This window comes from Coturnix japonica, chromosome 7 (genome assembly GCF_001577835.2).
Source record: "Coturnix japonica isolate 7356 chromosome 7, Coturnix japonica 2.1, whole genome shotgun sequence".
In the NCBI taxonomy this organism is placed as follows: Eukaryota; Metazoa; Chordata; class Aves; order Galliformes; family Phasianidae; genus Coturnix; species Coturnix japonica.
In genome coordinates this window covers 4,090,388-4,109,766 of record NC_029522.1, presented here as the reverse complement: position 1 = coordinate 4,109,766, position 19,379 = coordinate 4,090,388, and the positions used below count along the sequence as shown (strand labels likewise).

Sequence of the window (19,379 nt, the reverse complement as noted above, 5' to 3'; positions counted from 1 at the left end):
TTTGTGGCAGCACTGGGGGAGCAAGATAAAGCCCCCATTTCCCTCCTGGCTTTCCCATTGGAGGTGGGGGTCTAACACCACTGCACTTCTCTGAGCCCTCTGTCCTCACAAGACCTTATTTCATGGACTCACCCAGTGACCCCTGCCACAGGGAGAATTCATCTTCCCCACCGTGCAAAGGCGCACATAGAAACCCATAAACAGCCCCCAAGCTAGCAATTACATTTGGAATTGCATATCAAGCACAGAGCCAAGTGATCCCAAGTGATGGAGCAGTCTCCAGCCCCCAGGGCAGCTGATTCAGGAGCTATTTACACTCATGCTATCAAAGGCATTTCATCTCTTCCCTCTGCTCTCAATGTGCTGTGGCTTGGGGATGCTTCCACCCTCCCCAAGAAGGGAACTCCCGATTCAGCACAAGAGGATGTCAAAGACATAACTGTGGGCTCACGTTTCCCTACTGCTTATGTGAACAGAATACACTGAGCGTCTGCCACTGAAGATCATCTCCCAATACAATGATCATAACTATGAACAAGTTTTGAGTATTGGCATCTGAGGTTCCCAAGTATTGTAGAAAAAGGAGAAAAATCCCCAAACTATCCAAAACCAGAACCAAGTTGCTCACCAAAAGGCATGTTGTTCAATGAAAACATTGCATTTTCTTCTCTTTAGATCACGCCAGGACTCTTGAAGCAGAGGGAAATTTCTGTGGCTAGGAATGATAATGAGAACCAGGGTCTAAGCAAATGGCCCCAACACTGTTCTTGGAGAACAGTGTTTGCAGCATGCTCTGGGAGCACAGGGCTTCCTTGCCAGTCAGTGAGAAACAAGCTTTGTTCACATGCAGGTTGCTTTGCATTCCCAAGGAATACATGCAATGTTTACCACCCAAATTTGACTCAGAGGAAGGCAGAAGCCACAGGATTATGTACAGGAGCTGGATGTAAAGATTTCCCGTGCTCCATACTATGAAAGCTGCAAACCCTTTCCCCTCTGCAAACTGAGCAAGCCTTAATTACTCCCATAATTCTGCCTTTAAGGGACGAGCCAGCCACATTAATCAGATCATGAGAGCAATTGCTCGGAGCATCATACTCCCAAACACAAAGACCAGGTTATGATCTGAAAAAATAAACCTAAAACACTATTTGGATTATATCAATGTGCAGGAAAACAAAGGAAAAATTACCCCAGAGCTTTCTCTCCCTTGCTAGTCTCCAGCTTTGGGTTTTTTGTGGCTGTCTGCATACAATCCCATTATTTTCCCTCCATTCTCAGCCCCTATCTCTGTAACAAGGACCTTTGCCAAATAGTACTTCTATCTAGGATGTCAGGAAGGCATTCAAAGATACAGTGCATTCAAATAAAGATTGGAAATCATTTCCTTGCAGGAAGGAGCTATCCCGCTTTGCCTTCTCCTCCTTTTGATTATTCTGCTCAGATTAGAGATAGTCAGGAAATTACATGGTGTTCAGAAAAATAAAAGGGAAAAATAAAAGAAAGAGAAAACATTAAAGAAAAAGGATTTTTTTCTCATTTCCTGCCAAAAATAATCCCACAACTTTTGGGGGGTTCCAGAGGATTGGTTATATTCCTTTCTTCTTATTTTTATTTTTTTTTTTAATGTTGGGTTGTTGTTTTTTCTTTCTGTAAAGCTTTGCCATAATACAGGCCACTTTCTGAATTCTCTTTATTTCTAGACCAAACAAGGGTCATCATAAGAGCATGCATCCACTTCCTTCCAGTGTAATTCTTTTAATACTGAAGAAGGATGGGTGGATATGGTGGAGACACCTAAAGCCAACGTTTGCCTTAGGAAGGTCCCGGCCACAGGTGAGAAGACACAGCTTGGCCCCATGTATTTATGACTGGGGGAAAGAGAGCTTTCCAAAGGATGAAGATGGAACATGGCTGAGCATTTACACATGAACATTTACTTCCAGTATTAGATCAACCTAAGGACTGGAATGATGGGCCCAGGTAGTTAAAGTACATTCATCAGTATGGTTTATGCTTAGCTTCTGTAAGAAGATATTACATAACAAGCAATACTATGCTTAGTTTACCTTCACCTGACTGGTCTTTGCACATGGAAGAGGGGTGACCTATCCCAGAGCATCGGTGTGCTTACCTAAAGCTCATGAATAAGTAGTCCCATCCGTTGTTACTTTAGTAATGGTCTTCCATTACCAAATGGCATTTTCCTGCAGAAGAAACAACAGCAGTTGAGTGGTCATTGTGATATTAAGGGCCACTGCCTCCAAGAAAGGGCTGTAAGATTGTCATGGGCTTGGTAAGGGATCCTGATGCTGACCAGGCTTGATGGACACAAGCTCTCAGTAGTCTATAACATGTTCCATTGGCATGATGTAGTGTAGCTCAGCACGGCATAGTATCGCATCTCTATCACACCTCCCTTCCTCATCCCACTGTTTCCAAACCTGTTGCCCCATCTGACTGTTCCAACAACCTCTCTTAAGGAGCTCCTGTGGACTCACATTAAATATCTCTCTGTGGGGAGTGCTCATTAGTCAGCTGCTGTGATACAGATCTTAGAGCAACAACCAGTAAAGCTTCAGCATTTGGGACAAGCCGAAGAAAACCCATCTCTCATCCCCAGCCTGAGTAGCTTCAGACTGAGGATGCTGCTGACACAAGGCATCAGTTTGTTTTCTTTTTTTATTACAGAAGATCAAAACAAAGCTGAGAGTATGGCAGACGGTCCCCAAGCTCAGCTGGGGAATAGGCAGAGATCAAAGCAGCATCATTAGCTGGGCAAGGCAGCACACAACATCCCAAATGGGGCAACCCAGCCTGGAAAGCCCCTGTCTACTCCCTCTCCTTCTGGGTATCGTGCCTGATAATCACCATTGCTAGGGCTGATGCTGCAGATTGGGCTGTAGCTTCAGCATGGAGGACATTGCATTAACTTGCCTGCTTATTTGCATAAAGCACATTTTTACTTAGAAGGCTGGACATACAATGGGAGGAAGCAGTGAAAAGGATGACAGGGCCTCTGGCATTGTCACAGAATCATAGAATCACTAAGGCTGGAAAAGACCTCTAAGATCATCCAGTCCAACCACTCACCTATCACTAAAAACTCTTGTTAAACCATGTTGCTCAGTACAACATCTAAAGGTCATGTTAGGGTGCAGAGAAAAGGTTGACTGAAGATGCCTGTTTTCTCACTGCTGGGACACTTAGGACACCCTAACGGTGCCCAGCACAGCCCCATGGCTGGATCTGAAAGGGAACAGTGCTGGAGACATTCAGGGAGGGGTCATGGAAGGGACTTTAGTTTCACAAACAAGATGGGCTTGGCAACACTTCAGAAGGAATAAGTGCTATTTAGATTGATGTTTTTTTCCCCATTGAAAACTGAAAAAACTCAAGTTAATAAAAAAGAGCTGAATTACCGTGCCTCTCTTGAGGTTGCCTCATCCCTCTAAGCCTCTTGCCCTGCAGTGAAGTAGAAATCTGCACTCCTACTCACACTCCCGGAGCCTTCAGGTTTTCCTGCAGCACAGGAGTATAAACCAAAGAGACTAAGGTTGTGGATAGAGGAGAGAATAAATTGGATCCCTCCTGAGCCAGATACAGCCTAGTGGAAACTTACAGGGCTATAAGCCTCTCTCAGTTCATCACCCCAGAGCAAATGAGCTGGTGGTTTCCATCTCACCATGGGCAAACGTCCAACATTCAGATGCTCTGTCCCTGAATGATGGTGGTCACAGGACACCCCAGCAGTGTCTGGTGGACGAGGAGAGCATCCAGACACAAGGCACGTGCACAAGCTCTTGCTCATCCCCAAGGAAGAATGGAGGAGACCAGTCCTATGTCAGCAGTGCACAGCAGCCCACAGCATGATGAAGATGATGTCCTGGACCAAGTTGATGCTGTGTCCAATTGGACTTCACCCCTGGATGAGGTGTGCTACGCAGTGAGTCAAGCTGCAGCACATCAGGCAAGGCACCAACCCAGGCTGGTGCTGCCAAAAGTACTTGGCCCAAGTTGTAGATGGATGTTACATCCACCATATCCAACCATGAGCAGCCACGGAATGGCTGGAGTGACTTTTCCAGACTGGCACAAATGCATTTCTCAGCGCATGGGGATTTCCAACTTTTCACCCATATGGAGATTTTATTTTTCCCTTCTTTTTCAATTACATGTTTCATTAACCGCCTGCACCTCCTGATTTGCTGCTGACTAGCTGAGGCTTTCAGACTCGAGAAATGAAGAAGGAAATAAAGCAATGATCTATTACCATTTACAGCTGCCACGGGATGCCACAAAAATTAATCAGCTGTTTGTAAAATGCATTCAGTAGCAGGGGGGAAAAAAAAGCTAGAAAAAGCAGCAATCCCTGGCTGAAGATAATTTCCACCCCATCTCCCCCTCAATTCTCTTTCAAAGAAATGCCCAAGGAAGTGGAATTCCTTCAAGTGTGCTCTGCTGATGACAGATCACTGAGGAAGCACGGCCTGTGTTGGGCTTTCAGCACCACATGCTGCTGCCTGCAGAAGTCCTCTCTGGTCAGCTCTGCTAATGCCAAGTGGGTTTAGTCAGTACTCCTGCTTTCTAAAGTCCTCCAAATTTCAGCTGGGAGAGTTTGCCTCTGTAAAACAGGCTGGAGAAAGTGAAACCTGTAGAGGTGTTCCCCAGTGAAGAGCAAACACCTTCACATCCAGCCCTAACCCCTCAGGTCAGCATGGTCATCACCATGGCTCCTCCAAGAGGGTTGTGGGGACAAAACCAACATACCCAATTCTGATAAGGCCAATCCAATTAAACTGCTGACCTGAAGCAAATCCTGGCCGGGACTGACAGCTCCACACAACTCTTTCTTAAAAGGAAAGACAGCAGGCAGATAGATGTGGGCCCCTGATGGATAGGTGCGGGCCCCTTCCAGCTCTTCCCCATTGAACTGTGCAAGGAGCAAGCACTGCTGCCACAGCAGCTTTAGAGGAATTTGGCTGGTCCCAAACTCACACGTTCCTCCTCATAATACCTCTCCACTCCCCAAGTCAGCCCACGTTAATTGTATACAACATCTTAAAGACCACCCAGTTTGCGCTGTAAAGCATTCAGCGATGGATAAAAATAACAATTGCATTGAGAGAGGCCAAGTTCCATGCCAAAAAGATTAGCAGTGGGAAAATTCCTCCTTTTGGGAGCTTTGCAGCCAAGGCCCAGCCTTTAGGGTTCATGACCGACAGCGTGCCTCACGTATGTTTAACAGCTATTGGTAAAATCAGGGAAGAAGCCTAAGTCTGGCAACTTCCACTAAATCTTGCCTTTGTCCTCATTCATAAAAGAGAGCCATCAGATCACTCACCCCAGCAGGACGATAGGCAGCCAGCACTGAGTTTCATTTACCAGAGATGTTATGGGAGGTAGTATGGGAGGGATGTACAAACTGCAGCACCAACTTTCTCATTAAAAACCAAATGAAACAAAACAAAGCAGAAAACGCTGAGGATGTTAGAGAAGAATCACCCAGGAATCACCTAAATTGACTGCCAAATAGATTTCCATTGGACATTTCCAAGGAAAAGACAGACACCTCAATACGTCAATGAATACCAACACTGCATAATGAAGAGTCATGGAAAGGACAGGAGCCTAACTATGAACTGCAGAGCAAAATGTTCCTCTGAGGCAAGTGAAGCTCTGTGGCACATTGCCCATTGGAAGGATTTGGGATGGGCACCGAGGAGCCTGTCCTCTGTGCATCCTGTTGCTGACTCTTTGACTCTTGCTCTTTGACTCTTTGGAGTTCTGATGACACGTTAATTCTTTAGAAAGATGGGAGGGTCGTGCAGAACTGTTGGGTGAGGAAGTCGCTATTTAGTCTCCATGCACGCATGAACTATTTATGGCTTTTTGTTTGTTTTCTCCCTTTCCCCATCTCCAGCCAGCTTGTAACCACTGCTAAGATGAAGCCTGTCTATAACCTAACAACCAGGACACAAACTCACCAGTCACTGTGTTTAACAGCTTGGACACAAAGTGAAGGAATGGGAACAGGAAGAGCATGTAACAGTAATATTTAAGGATCAAAATCATTTATCTGAATCTCACTCTGCCAGGAACCTGGTGAATATTCTTCCAAGTGAGTTAAGAATTGCATGGGATAGACAGCCATGATGAAAAGAGGGTGCTAAAAACCTTCCAAATTAATTAACAAGTTCCAGCCCCTCAAGGCCTTTTTCTAAGAGCCCTCATGCCTGGTTTTGATTGAATTATTTAGCCATGGAGCCTGTCAGCCCCTAGCAAACACACAAAATAAACAGGGCTGCTGCTTTGAGCTTGACATCATTTGAATCCTGCATACGGGATTTGGTGATGGTGCCACCCAGCCAAATGTTTCCATTGCTTTCTGAAAGAAATTCACCTCTCCTTTTATTGGACACCATGGCAAGAGAGCCCACAAGGAATGTAAACTCTGTGTGCAGAGATATATGTTTTCTCTCACTGTTTATAAACACACAGAGCCCAGTTCTTCCTCCACTGGGGTTATATGAACCCAGAATTTGTCAATGTTGGAGAACACACTCCTGATTTATACTGAAGTAAGCGAGCAAATTGTTTGCAGGAGAAAAAATAGACTAGCAAGCAATCGCTGCTTTTACATACAGATCTGAATACACACGCTACACAATATTTAGATCAGTTGCAATAAACAAACCCGCCTCTAAACATATAACAGCAAACCTGAGACTCCAATGGGAAGACAGGGAAAAGTTGCCTCATCTTTCCCAGTGGGAAGGGAGATTCTCAGATGTGAAAAATGCCCTTGGCAGCGCCTCATTTTGGCATCTGCCTTGACATCCCTGGGCCAGGCCCCACATTTTCATTCCCAAAAGAGCAGAGCTAGGTTATTACAGACCATATACCCATAGATCCACCAAGGTGGTGCCAGCTTCTCACCAGCTTCTTGCTCCTCTATGGGTCAGAGCTCCTTCTCTTCCACATCTTCTGCCTTGATGCTTGGCCTTGTGCTGCTCCATCCTTTTTGCTGCCCTGCAGAAACACAGGCCAGCCATAAGAGACAATAAAGTCGGACTGGTGCATAGAGTCTATTTTCTCCCACTCATATGCTGTCCCAGCCTTTGATCCCTGCAAAATCAGACAACGGCTTAGGTTGGAAGAGACCTCAAAGATCACCTGCCATGGACAGGGTTGCCAACCACTAGGTCAAGCACTAGACCAGGCTGCCCAGGGCCCCATCCAACCTGGCCTTGAACACCTCCAGGGATGTAGCACCCACAGCTCTCTGAGCAGCAATGCCAGGGTCTCACCACCCTCTCATATTTTAACATTAAAAAAATAGTGATACTTGCAAGGCTAAGCCCTGATAGAGATTCATTTTCTCACCCCAGCACTGCTGTTATAGTTGAATCAACATGAACACGCTCTTACAAGAGCAAAGCGCTGTATATATACATCTGCTCACCCACACATATATTTATAGATGCACACATACACATACAGGAGGGGACACATAAATATCTATAGTATACAAATGAGCAGATTCAGGAAACTACAGGACACGAGGAAGGATTTTGTTTAGAAAGCAGTTTCTCACTGCCTCCCTGCAAGGTGAGATCTTTAACATCTGCTCCTCCAGCCAAGCCAAAGGGGGTGGTAAGTGACAAACAGAAGCCACACAGAGAGGGCATGCTTTGATAGGATGATCCCTTGATTTCGGATGGATGAAGAATGTCACCAGTCTATCTGGAAACACCAGGCTAGGGACAGTCCCAGCTCACCACCAAGAGAGGAAAATGGATGTGACCAAGTAACCAAGATGGGATGATGCAACCAGGGGCATATCTCAGCAACTGGAGTATCCCAATGTGCAGCATCTGGTGCTGCATGGTAGGGAAAGGGGATGGCCACCAGCCAGAGGAAGAGAGATTAGATTAATGGAGGTGGGTACGCGTTACACCCTGCAAAGCACAGAACTATTGGAGCTTGACTTCCAGCCCAACCACTCCCTTGGGAGATTAGATCCTCATGACTGCAGGAAAAGATTGATATCAAACATCTTTCCCTGCTCTGGCATATTCCTTTGGGAAGGCAGTGCCAAGGCACATGGAAGCACACCCTTCCTCCTCATCAAGCCATGCGTGACAGCCCTCAGCACTGCAACGGCTGTTCAGAAATCCCTGCTGGAGCTAAGCAGCAATCTGAACTGTGAATCATATACACTTAACAAATTCCTATTGTAGAAGTCTAGCAGTTGTACTTACACTGGGCTTCTGCAAAAATGAAAAACATGTGCCATTTTCACAGGAATCAAATCCCACAAGGCCTCCTTCTTTCCATTACCCCAAAGAAGGGAGTTTGACAAAGTACGATACTTGGAGATTTCTGTTTCTGTTCCAGATTGCCTGGAGGCATGTGATGGGGCAAAGGTTTAGGGATGAACACAATACCTGTATTTATGGCACCCCTCTATAGCTGATTCTACTGATCCTGGCCTGAGACCCACCTTTCTTTCAACACAAGAGCACCATCGCAATAAACTCATGTTGGCTGGCCTGTTAAGAAGTACAGACCAGAAGACGATTTAAACAACATGGTAGCTTCTGTCACAATCATTTTGCCTGTAAAACTGTTTTTTTTTTCCTCCACCACTTTCAGTTTTCCACACAAGAGCCCAGAGGAGAGAGAAATTACATTGGGATATGTCATATGACTTCGGCATTAAGCATATGCACCAGAAACAGGGTGGATGCTGCAATATGAAGGGCTTTTCTGTTTGTTTGCTTTATATTCGCTCTCATAAACTAGCCAGCCTACAGTGAAGTATCTGGGGTGTAGCTGGCTGCAGTGGGCCAAGCTCAGGGGCACTGCAAAACACCCAAGAGAGGGGGTAAGAGCATACTTGATGTGAAAGCTGAAAGGAGAATTTCTCCAACTTAAAAAGCATAAAATCAAAATCTTTCCCCAGATGATTTCCACTTTGTTTAAGGGAGGAAGGTCATTTTGAACAAGTTAGGTATTTATGTTAGAAAACTTGAATAGCCAAGCCATGGGAGTCTGTTAAACTCGCTTCCTGCAGCCATCAGGAAAAGTTGAAACTGAAATACTCCATCCAGGAAAGCCCCTTGGGAAAAGAAAACCTACGTGTTCACTGTCGATCTTCCTCCCCTTTCCTCTCTGGGAAATAGGAGGATTATGGGGCCCCTCTATATACACTCTCACCTAAAAGGGAAGCAGAGTCCTTTCTCTAACCAGCTCCACTCCACACCAGTTTGCACTCCCACATGCAAAGCCCTTTCACTGCCAACACATTAAATCCGTTCAACCCTCATTCTGTGCCATGTGAAGAGCTCTTCCTCTGAATCCAGCCATCCAACAGAGATTGCACACCCAGCAAGACAATCTTTCCCAGTTTAATTGGAGCTGTGTTCCCATTCAAACCCTCTGATAACCAGCCGAGAGGAAAAGCAATCCAGAACAACATGATGATTAGTCCCTTCCATGCTTAGGAAAAGCCCTTGGGGGGTTCAGCAGAGAGCTGCTACATTCAGCCACCAGAGACATTCCCCATGCTTTGAGCATCACACGCAAGATTTTGGGGTGTTTTTCCATGGGATGAAAGAAACGACACCATCTATTTACCTGGTAGTTAAAAAATGAATCTGTTTCTAGGTGGGCTGAAGGTGGAGCAGACTGCATTCCTGTTCTGATCAAAGCTCAGCTTGCAACCTCAAAAGGCTTTTCCTTAAAACCAACCACACAAGGTGGAGGGCTGTGGGTTTAACTGGAAGGGATTTGGGATGGCCAGGAGAGGTTGTGGCTGAGCAGCTCAGCCTTCCTTGTCTCTCAGCACTGGGGGAAGAACCTGCGTTTTTGTGAAACCGAGCACTACTTGGCTGCAATTGACATAAATCTGCCTTTAAGCCACACGTTATGAAGAATACCCCAAAGCTCAATATACTGGTCCAGGTGCTTATGGCTGCGAGCCCAAGGCAAACAGGCCTCACATCGCTTAATCCCAAAAAATCAGGAAGAGAAGAGTAGGAATCACAGCGGGGATGAGGCTGAGTGAGAGAAATGACCAGAGACCAGTGTGGATGTAGAAGGGCTTGCCCCAAGCAGGCTCCTGTGTGGTTATGGCATCACAGGAGGCCATTTGGGGTGGACCTCTCTGCGGGCTGATGGACACAGTCTGTGGGTCCTACTCAATGTCTGCTCCCATTGGAAGCAGGCAGGAATTCTGCCAGCAATGCGAGTAGCAACAGGCTCCAGAGATGGGAGCTGTTTTAACTCAAGCACCCAGCAGAAAAGCATTCAGTGTTTTTGTTGGATGCCTCTTTGCCAGGTTAGTGAGTTAAATCAGAGTCCGAGAAGCACTGAAGCCAGCACTAGATAAACAGAAGGAGTGCAGGACTAGAGCAAGGAAGATAAAAAAGGGGAAATCTCCACTTTGTTAAGGCAGAGTGGTTAGATGACTGCCTCCAGCTGCCTCCCAGCCCCGAACACTGGAAACCTGGAAGGAGCAGTGGAGAGGGAAGCCACACACAAGTTGTGATGAAAACTGGATGTTATCTACAATATTTCTGTGCATTGTAAGGTACATTTCCACGCAGACCATCCAGCAAGGATGGGATGAATTGTCTGAACCACTGGCAAAAGTGAAAACAGACAAAATTCTCAGTTTTTTTGCCTTGGAAGTATCAGGAGACTGAAGAACCCGTGTGCAGTTGGCCATCCCAGTGTAGGATGGCAAGAAACAGCTAGCTGCTACTAAAATCACCAGCCAGTAAATCATAGATTGAAGGAATGGCTTGGTCTGGAAGGGACCTCAAGGATCATCCAGTTCCAAGCTCTACTGTGGGCAGTGCAGCCAACCTCCAGACGAAGCATCAAATCAGTCTGCCCAGGGCCCCATCCAACCTGGCCTTGAACACCTCCAGGGATGGGGTACTACACTACTGTGTGCTTATTAGGGTAATCGGGATAAAATAATGAGGTATTTCTGGGTGAGACCATAGCCTGAAGAGACTTGGAGCGCCAAATAAGAAAGAGCATCATTGCTGTCATTTCAACAACTGGGGAAACTGAAGCATGGGAGGCAGCTATGACTTGCTGCTGCTCATCCTGCTGGCCTGTGGCAAAGAATCCATCTCTCCAGAGCAACCCAGCCTAATCTGAGACCCACAGGCCCAGCTGTGGGTCCAGCTCCTGTGGTTTTCTGCAATGGGCAGCCCACTGGGGAGCTCCAAAAGGGCTGCTTTAGTCTGAGCCATGAAGATTTCTCTTTGCCATAGGTTTCTGCAGGGAGAATTTACAAGATTTTGCAATCTCTGCAAAGCTCAGAGAGGCTCAAAGCTTACTTTACATTTGTAAGCTACAAGAGATATGATAAAGTAGTACTTAGAGAGCTTTTTCTTACCTTTTGACATAGGGGATGCGACATAGCTATTTCAGCTCCCAGAAGCAAAGTGTCTCATGACAGATGGGGAACCTCAACTTCAGTCACAGCTTCAAAGGGTGAGTCCCTCCTCCTGATCTCCTGCTCCCTACAGCTTTGTGTTTGAGAGGACGGTGAGGTTTGCAAGGACGGGCTGTCATCTGCAGCAAGCTTCAAGATATCGTGCCCCCTTGTCCTGGATAGAGTCTGCCATATCCTCAGGGATTAAACTTTCAATTCCCCAGGAGAACCTCCCTCCAGGCTCCTGGTTTGCACTGACAAATCAACACCATCCAGGAGAAAGGTGAAAAGCTAAACATCTCCTCCCTTGGTAGGGAGATACACAGCCTGGGAATTCCTGTTTATAAAACTGCAATCAGCACAAGTGCAAATTAGGCAGAATCAGTCAAGTGAAGGAAATTGCTATCAGAGTATCTGATATCAGGAATATCAATTTAAAACTACTCTGGTTGCTGAACTTTCATAAAGTCTTCCCAAGACTGCATTTCTACTCTGCGTGTCACCATGGAAGACACCCGAGATGCAGTGAATTCCCCCTCCCCACCCCTGGTTAATTTGAATTATGCCACAAAACAGATGTGCTCTTTGGTGCGCAGAGAACCTTCTTCTTCTATTTTGTGTTGCATCAGCTCTTATTATTCCCTCTCTTTGTCTGATGTGACATAACGAGTCGTGACACCCTCGTTTATCATCAAGAGACACGGTAGCAACTACACAGAAGTTGGGAAGAGTAGTTTTAACTACCATCTATCTACCTATTTATCTATATGTTTACTGTCTCGATGGGAGAAGGTATATGTGGAAGGAGAGACCCCTCCTTCTGCATAGCAAGGCTGGTGCAAGGCATCAGCTCCAATTATGACCTCACAACTGAGCAGCATGCAGGAATGAAGGTGGAATTAACTGGCAAATCGTATGGAATTTCACCCTCTGGGCTCAGTTCCCAACTTGTGGGAAAGGACACAGATTTGATCTGAAGCTTGGAAAGGAGGGAGAAATCATTAGAGATGCCCATCCTAGTCTCTTGTGTTAGAGCAGGCTGTGTTTTCACCCAGAAATTCCTACTTGGAGTCCAACAAAAAAGGACTCAGGAGGAAACCAGCACTGCACAACAGACAGGCACTTAGCAAAAGCTGAGAAAAAAAGGCACAAGATCCTTTGGACATCTATGCTAGTGCTCTAAACTCTGTGATCTTTAAAAAACATTAACCTAATACCCATTTTCTGCCTTCAGACTCCATCACTGCAGTTCATCCACACACCCACACCTGTAGAGCAGCGATGCACGTGGATACAGCCGTGGCTGCCATCTCCATTAGGTAAGCTGCTGTAAGAAGAGCTCAGTGCTCAGCTGTAAGGTAAATTTTCCAGATGCGAGCTATTCTCTGCATCACATACAGGGGGAAAAGTCTGATTTTACAGAGCTTCTGGCAAGGGAATGCAGAGAATGTGCTGTAAACACTCCTGCCATCAAAAAGGCGGTAAATTGAGCCATGCATGTTTGAAACACTGTACTTTGAAGAACTAGTGGGAACAATTTGGAGTTTTGAGCTCTTTCATTCAAATTGTCCTTCCCATTCCATTCCTTTTTTCTTTTTCATTTAAGATGATGTAGAAATTTTTCTGTCCTTTGCAGTGCCATGAGAGAGGTCCTGGACGTGCTCAGAAACCTTTAGATGTTGCACTGAGAGATATGGGTTAGGGTGAAATATTGGTGATAGGTGGATGATTGGACTGGATGATCTTGGAGAGCTTTTCCAACCTTGGTTATTCTATGATTCCATGCTGCTCACTCCTAGGAAGGCAAGCAGAACTAGCTGGCAAGAAGCAATCTGCAGCAACATTTTGCCACTGCCACTCTCCATTGCTGTGCTGGCAACCTGCTTACAAGTATAAGAGAACCGAAATATAGCACCAGAGGCCATTTCTAACTCATTGGCACTGCTGGAAGAAGCCCCTTAGGACGTAACATTTGTAAGGCATACACTCCGAGTTGGGTTTTGAAATCAAGGGCCCCTGCTGGCTCTAGGAAATCACAGCCCTGCAGTGCTGAGGGGCTTTTACCCTTCTGTCAGATGGACAGGGGTGTTTTGCCACCTTCGAAAGATCTTTATCCATAACCAAGCAAACAAACAAACCCACCAGCAACCTTTCTTCCTCTGGAGAACACACTTTAAGTCTCTCAGATAAAAGAGCCAAGCCTGACAAGGCATTTCATGTGCTTTTTGTGAATTTTTGCAGGAGGTGGTTTCTGGACTGACTTAAGGAATGCACTTAGCATGCTGTTTCCCATATATAAAACCCTGAATTAGCATTTCTCCTTGTGATTCTCAGTGTGATTCTGCTATGCACAGAGTATCACAGGATAAGTAAAACCCCATAAAAAGTCTCTCATAAAACTGTCCAGCGCTCAGTTTTGTTTTGTTGATCCCTTCACTTCATTGATTGTTCTGTCTGCTAGGAACAAAGTCTCCTCCACAATGCTTTTATGCAGGCAGTGCTTATCAAGGATGTCTGACCGTGCACACATATCAGAGCTTTGTCTCTGTGCATCTGATGCCTCAGAGACCTTGTGCAACCAAAACCAGCCACATCCCCATGGCTTTCCAACACAGAAGCAGGACAGGTGACCGTAAGGGCATATGGGTCATTCAGCTCTCTCCAGAACAGCATCTGGAGATGCTCTCTCTGCTGGGTGTCAGCTGTTAACACCACGCAGCGTATAGTGGGAAGACAGGATCCCTTCCAACCCTATAGCAAGCAGCCAGAGCATGGAGGAGGCAGCATTAACAAGAGAAACACAAGCGTTTTGTGCTTTTATGGGAGGCCCAAGAATGCCTGGGAGCCGATCATCAGGGCTGATCCAATTATTCCTTAAAAGCATTCTAATGTGCAGCTGGCTCGGTTCCCTTTGGTACCTGGCGTCTAATTTATGGGGTAATGTTTCTTTAAGATTGGCATTAAAGTGCAGAAGTAACAGTCTTGGGTTAAGGAGGTTAGGAATTATGTCCAGATTAGTATTATCAGATGACCCGAAGCAGGGGTTATATTAAAAAAAAATACCTTAATTAAAAAATACAGGTCAGAACCAGTTTAAGCTCCAAACCTCCGGTTATACTCACTAATTAGAAGGCTCAGACACATGCCTCAGAGTGATGGATGAGCTCTATCTGCCTCATGGCATCACATGAAGAGATGGGACGTGGCTCCCCAGGCACAGGTCTTGGGCTACACCACATCGCTTTTCTTCATTTCAATCCAACTTTCTTTTTCTGTAAGCAGAAACATTTGAAGTGCACGAGCTGAGCAATTCCAAGCAGGAACCAGGCGTGAAATCCCAGGTCCAGCACAACCTCTCCCATGATTGTCACCAGACTGAAGGAGATCATAGAATCACATAATGCTTTGGCTTGGAAAAGACCTTAAAGCCCATCCAGTTACAACCCTCTGCTATGGGCTGGGTGCCTCCAACCAGATCAGGCTGCCCAGGGCCCATCCAACCTGGTCTTGAGTGCCTCCAGATGGGGCACCCACACTTCTCTAGGCCAGTTCTGATGCCAAAAACCAGATTGGTTGGAAAAAAAAAATAAAAAATACACACACACCCCTACTCTTTTTTTTTCCCCCACAGCATCCAATTTTAACCAAGTTCAAATAATCTGCATGTTTCATTTTTGTGTCTGCTCCCTTACACAGAGATAATGTCACGGAGTCACCAAGGTTGGAGAAGATCTCTAAGATCACCCAGTCCAACTGCCAACCTACCACCAATATTTCCCACTAAACCATGTCCCTCACTACAGCATCTAAATGTTTCTTGAACACCTCCAGGGATGGTGACTGCACCATCTCCCTGTGCAGCCCATAGAAGTTCTGCTTGCAGACCCTTTGGAAAAGCAATCTGGTAATCTGACAGAGAAAACAGCATAGGGGAGAAGGCCTTCTAATTCAGGGAAAAAAACCACTCCTTAGTTAGGTTTTTCAGTACAGTGGGAAAGGGAACGGTCACACAAATAGGTAATTGGTATTAGCTCCGTGTGTTTTTCCCTTAAAGGACATTATTGCTGACATTTCCCTTCATTTAAACACTGAAAAACAGCTGCCAAAGCCCACACGGTGAGGCCTCTCATTCCTTTCTGAGCCAATGTGATGAATAGGCTAGGTGTTCTCCATCCCACCACCTTGCCATTCCAAGCAGAAGAGGAACCGCAGCCCACCCCTATTAGGAACAGCCCTGGCAACCAAACCCATCGTACCCATTTCCCTCACTGGTACAGATTGCCCAGAGGGTGTGTGCCCCAACCCTGGAGGTTTCCAAAGCCAGGTTGGATGGGGCACTGGACAACCTGACCTGATGGGGGCAACCAGCCCATGGCGGGGACTGGAACTAGGTGATCTTTAAGGCCCCTTCCAACCCAAGCCATTCTGTGATTCTACAAACACAAGGAACAATTTGACTAACTTGCTCCTGCACCCCAGAACAGTGGCATAAAAAACCCCCAACCAAGATGAACAGAGCAGCACCATGAGAACCAGAGGGCAAAGGACATCTCCAAGGGCAGCAATTTGTACAGCCGGGTGCACGGCACTGAGCACTGATCAGAGCCATGCGGTCTCAGACCTGACAGATATTACATTTCCCTGTAATCCTCGCTCCTTTGTAATGGCAACGCGTTCCAGCCCATGCCTGGGGAGCTCTCTGATGCGTGACGGAGGGGGAATGTTGTTTGGTGGGAGCTGCTGACAGCTGAGTACACTGCGACGGGGTGAGCCAGCACAGTTGTTGGCTCCTGGAAAGTGCAGAGAGAGAAACAAAGAGGCACGACGCCTTTTGGGGAGCAACATCGGGTGCTCAAGCCTTCCTTGCTGCAGGAGCCGTGCGGGCAGAGCAGGCAGAGGCTCTCCTCCAACTGAGATTTATGACGAGAGAGCACATCTCTCCTAGGAAGCCTGCGGGGTTTCTGGTTCTCATCTCTTCCTCCCTGCAGCTGCCACATCGCTCAGCACCGCAAACGGCATAAATCAGGGGTAGCAGCGAGGAGATGAAAGCGTAAATAGGCCGTCAGAGCAGTTACTGACACTACAGGGCAAATTCTGCCCTGACAGACACTCTGCAATCCCCCATTCATTGTGAGGGATGTGGGATGGGCATCTGTCAAGAGGAAAGCCATCCGGATGTGGGTTTCATCCACAGTGGGTCAAACCAATGGGTGCCTGCGGGTTGGGTCCTTGGGCTGGAGGATGCCTCAGTGCCATCTGTCTGCTTTGCTCCAGCTGAGGTTTGGTTTTAGCAGTTTCCCAGTACTTTATCACCATAAATCCGGTGCCCTCCCATCGATCTCAGGAATTTATGTGCCAGCAGAACCCAAGCAGGGCAGAGGAGGCTGCAGGAGAACAGAGCACAGAGAGCCTCATCTATGGAGGATGGGGAAAGCCACGCAAGGAGCACAGAGCCCTTTCATTCAGAACTCAGCTTTGATACTTGCGCTTAGATATATGGAGTATCTTACAGTCTTCTGTTCTTGACTTGTGGGTGAGAAGCCCGCCTTTTTATGTGCAAGGAGGAAAAAAGTCTTTCTAAGGCACCTCTTCAAAAGCTGTGAACTCAAAGGAAAGGACCCACACGTACTTAAAGACAGCTCCTGACCAAAGGGTGGGGAGACTGGGAGAGTCCCCAAGGGGAAGCAGCTCGCAGGGCTTTGCAGCTTGGCTTCAGCTCACTGCAAACTCCAATGAAAATAGAAGTCAGTTGTAATAGGAACTGATTAGAAATAACCATTAATACCCATATTTTCTTCTACAGGGAAGAATAAACTCAGGGGTGTCTGTAAAGCCTGAAGTTATTACTGGACTCAGAGCATTCAACCAAAGGAAGAAATTTCTTGGGGCTTCTTAAGCAGTGGTTCACATTAAGTAATTTTGAAGGGTTTCCATTGAGACCAAACATGACAGTGGCAACTCTCAGACCTCTCTGCCCACTAACCCCAAAGCCCACAGTGATTTTATGAGCCTCACCAGAGCATTTGCTGACACTACCAGCACTGGGATACTTGCACCATGCCACCTTTTCCCAACACTGAGCACCTCCAGCTTTCCCCTCTCTCCTATCTTGCTTCCTTTCACATCACTCTTAAGCTTTCCTGGGTCTGTTTCTGCACTGTAAGGCAGACAGGAGGAATGTGGCACACCAGGTTTGTTTGGATAATGTGAGAAGGGGGGATTAGGGTTAGCTTTCTAATGGAAAGCTGGCACTGCCATTAGCTCTTAGATTGGCACGAGGTTCTGTAAATAAAACTGTACAAAAGAGAGGGAAACCTCTGAATTCCCCAAGCAGAGTGAATTACCCATTCTCTACAAGTCATTAGGCAGGGTGCCAAGCTATAGCTAATGTTTTCCAGAAATAACTAAGTGAAAAGTCCACAAACATCAGGAATTTTTAGCACAGAATCTGCGCTCTCCAACAACCAGTGAGGAGCAAACCTAGCAGCACCCGAGATGACAGTGGGACTCATGCCACCAACTTGGTGACTTGGTCCCAAGGAGCTCTTTCCATAGCATGCGTCAGACCTGAAGCAAGCCACCTTCTGCCCAGTGCCCTCTTGCAATGAGTCTGCTGCTGGTGAAAGGCAAAATGTTCTGTGCCATAGGGAAGGGCTGAAAGAAGTTATGGAGTATTGCTTGGTAATGCAGAATACAGCCTGTGTGACTGGCAAATAGAGGCAGGGCTTCAGAACGCAAGCCTGCATTCTCTTTAATGCATGGGTAGCATTTTTGCAGCTCTCTGTTTCAACAAGACATAAGTACATGCCACGTGTGTTCTGCAACTGGTTTAGTCTAATCTTCTCTTTTGTTTGCCTTCCTGTGCTGCAGCTTTAAAGTAGCATGGCACAAGTAAGTTGTAAGACCCTCGAGCTGTCATTACATGCAGCAGCAGCTCCAGAAGCAATCCTGGGTGACATCACCTCATGGCAAGGGCTTCAAGAAGGCAGCCTTGATGTGCTTCCATCTCCAGCAACAACATGGAATGATAACATAGAGAACCAATAGAAAGCAGGGAGAAATAAGCCCCTTCTCAGAATCACAATGAACTTCTAAGTATCTGAAGGACATCATGAGCATTTCCCATGCTTTTCATATGTTTCAAGTGAAGCTGTCCAAGAGTCTCCTTCTCAAAAGAAAACACTGATTTGCCTTTTTGGAACTGGCTTGCAGTTTCATAAGAGATTGACTGAGATCTGTGTATTCCCCAACAGAAGAAGAACCAGCCTGGTGGTGGAAGGTGGAATCAAAGCCAGATACCCCACCAAGCAAAGCTGCTACTCATCATTTCTCATGAGCCACAAGCTTTACCGAGGGGCCGCAGAACCAGCTGGCACAAAGCAGCACTCTTCTGCTGATGGATCCAGTCTGCCCAGGTCAAAAGGGCCTTGTAAAGATGGAGCCATTGCTGTTGTTTAAGCAGGGAAAGGTCACAAAGCAGCTGTTCCTTTCCCCCCGCCCTCTCCAGCAGCACATGTATCTGAAAGCATGCAGGCTAAGCTTCTGTACTGCACCCCTGGCTTTGCATGGCTGCATCTTCCAAGCACTGCATCTTGGAGTGTGAATTACAGCCAGCAATAATAATGAACTCACAAGATAATACCGCTGGGGAGAGAACAAGGAAATTCAGGGCCAGAATACAGAAGCCCTCATCAAGCAGATGGAAGGATCTCTAATGAAGGATTTTGCTGCAGAGGTCAGCTGAGATTCAAGAAGACCAATGCGATGCATCGGACCCTTTACATCTCTGGGTGCACACAATTCTAGCCAGAATTTTTTTGGACTCCATTTAGAACAGAAGTGTTTAATCAGCGTTCAGCCTCTCTGTAGGGCTGTCTCCTAGGGAAAGGATGCAGGGAAGCCTTTGCAAGTGGTAATTTTG

The 19,379-nt window shown here is 46.5% G+C and overlaps 2 long non-coding RNA genes across 2 annotated transcripts in view; one reads left to right on the top strand and one right to left on the bottom strand.

Annotated features, from left to right (window-relative positions):
- The window catches only part of LOC107316406, a 57,492-nt gene that overhangs the window by 27,676 nt on the left and 10,437 nt on the right, over positions 1-19,379 (bottom strand). The window contains exons 4-7 of the long non-coding RNA XR_004307926.1: positions 14,581-14,730; positions 6,940-7,032; positions 2,135-2,207; positions 629-715 (exon numbers count right to left, since the gene is read on the bottom strand). This is a non-coding gene — a long non-coding RNA (uncharacterized LOC107316406). The remainder of the gene's footprint in view (positions 1-628; positions 716-2,134; positions 2,208-6,939; positions 7,033-14,580; positions 14,731-19,379) is intronic.
- LOC107316408 lies at positions 11,433-18,416 on the top strand. The gene is made up of 3 exons (XR_001556330.2): positions 11,433-11,517; positions 12,693-12,777; positions 18,329-18,416. It is a non-coding gene; the product is annotated as an uncharacterized LOC107316408 (long non-coding RNA).